The sequence below is a fragment of the Tasmannia lanceolata genome, unplaced genomic scaffold, assembly GCF_043159265.1.
Source record: "Tasmannia lanceolata isolate RefF3 unplaced genomic scaffold, GAP_Taslan_0.1 ptg000214l, whole genome shotgun sequence".
Classification (NCBI taxonomy): domain Eukaryota; kingdom Viridiplantae; phylum Streptophyta; class Magnoliopsida; order Canellales; family Winteraceae; genus Tasmannia; species Tasmannia lanceolata.
The window spans coordinates 17501-20000 of NW_027518890.1; positions in this window are offsets into that span (position 1 = coordinate 17501).

Here is a 2500-nt window from a genome sequence, read left to right on the forward strand (position 1 = left end):
CCCGAATTTGGAGTATCCTACTTTCACGTGATTCACAGGGTTCAACAAGCAATCGATATTTCACGATCAAAGGTGTAGTACTGCTTGTAGTAGCGGTCCTTATATATCGTATTAACAATCGAAATATGGTCGAAAGAAAAAATCTCTATTTGATGGGGCTTCTTCCTATACCTATTCTTCCTATACCTATGAATTCCATTGGACCCAGAAATGATACATTGGAAGAATCTTTTTGGTCTTCCAATATCAATAGGTTGATTGTTTCGCTCCTGTATCTTCCAAAAGGGAAAAAGATCTCTGAGAGTTGTTTCATGGATCCGAAAGAGAGTACTTGGGTTCTCCCAATAACTCAAAAGTGTATCATGCCTGAATCTAACTGGGGTTCGCGGTGGTGGAGGAACCGGATCGTAAAAAAGAGGGATTCTAGTTGTAAGATATCTAATGAAACCGTAGCTGAAATTGAGATCTCATTCAGAGAGAAAGATATAAAATATCTGGAGTTTCTTTTTGTATCCTATACGGATGATCCGATCCGCAAGGACCATGATCGGGAATTCTTTGATCGTCTTTCTCCGAGGAAGAAGCGAAACATAATCAACTTGAATTCGGGACAGCTATTCGAAATCTTAGTGAAACACTTGATTTGTTATCTCATGTCTGCTTTTCGTGAAAAAAGACCAATTGAAGTGGAGGGTTTCTTCAAACAACAAGGAGCTGAGGCAACTATTCAATCAAATGATATTGAGCATGTTTCCCATCTCTTCTCGAGAAACAAGTGGGGTATTTCTTTACAAAATTGTGCTCAATTTCATATGTGGCAATTCCGCCAAGATCTCTTCGTTAGTTGGGGGAAGAATCAGCACGAATCGGATTTTTTGAGGAAGGTATCGAGAGAGAATTTGATTTGGTTAGACAATGTGTGGTTGGTAAACAAGGATCGGTTTTTTAGCAAGGTACAGAATGTATCGTCAAATATTCAATATGATTCCACAAGATCTATTTTCGTTCAAGTAACGGATTCTAGCCAATTGAAAGGATCTTCTGATCAATCCAGAGATCATTTCGATTCCATTAGTAATGAGGATTCGGAATATCACACATTGATCAATCAAACAGAGATTCAGCAACTAAAAGAAAGATCGATTCTTTGGGATCCTTCCTTTCTTCAAACGGAACGAACAGAGATAGAATCAGATCGATTCCCGAAATGCCTTTCTGGATATTCCTCAATGTCCCGGCTATTCACGGAACGTGAGAAGCAGATGAATAATCATCTGCTTCCGGAAGAAATCGACGAATTTCTTGGGAATCCTACAAGATCAATTCGTTCTTTTTTCTCTGACAGAGGGTCAGAACTTAATCTGGGTTCGAATCCTACTGAGAGGTCCACTAGAGATCAGAAATTGTTGAAGAAACAACAAGATGTTTCTTTTGTCCGATCCAGGCGATCGGAAAATAAAGAAATGGTTGATATATTCAAGATAATTACGTATTTACAAAATACCGTCTCAATTCATCCTATTTCATTAGATCCGGGATGTGCTATGGTTCCGAAGGATGAACCGGATATGGACAGTTCCAATAAGATTTCATTCTTGAACAAAAATCCATTTTTTGATTTATTTCATCTATTCCATGACCGGAACAAAGGGGGATACACGTTACACCACGATTTTGAATCAGAAGAGAGATTTCAAGAAATGGCGGATCTATTCACTCTATCAATAACCGAGCCGGATCTGGTGTATCATAAGGGATTTGCCTTTTCTATTGATTCCTACGGATTGGATCAAAAAAAATTCTTGAATGAGGTATTCAACTCCAGGGATGAATCGAAAAAGAAATCTTTATTGGTTCTACCTCCTATTTTTTATGAAGAGAATGAATCTTTTTATCGAAGGATCAGAAAAAAATCGGTCCGGATCTCCTGCGGGAATGATTTGGAAGATCCAAAACCCAAAATAGTGGTATTTGCTAGCAACAACATAATGGAGGCGGTCAATCAATATAGATTGATCCGAAATTGGATTCAAATCCAATATAGCACCTATGGGTACATAAGAAATGTATCGAATCGATTCTTTTTAATGAATAGATCCGATCGCAACTTTGAATATGGAATTCAAAGGGATCAAATAGGAAATGATACTCTGAATCATCTAACTATAATCAAATATACGATCAACCCACATTTATCGAATTTGAAAAAGAGTCAGAAGAAATGGTTCGATCCTCTTATTTCTCGAACCGAGAGATCCATGAATCGGGATCCTGATGCATATAGATACAAATGGTCCAATGGGAGCAAGAACTTCCAGGAACATTTGGAACATTTCGTTTCTGAACAGAAGCACCGTTTTCAAGTAGTCTTCGATCGATTACGTATTAATCAATATTCGATTGATTGGTCCGAGGTTATCGACAAACAAGATTTGTCTAAGTCACTTCGTTTCTTTTTGTCCAAGTCACTTCTCTTTTTGTCCAAGTCACTTCTCTTTTT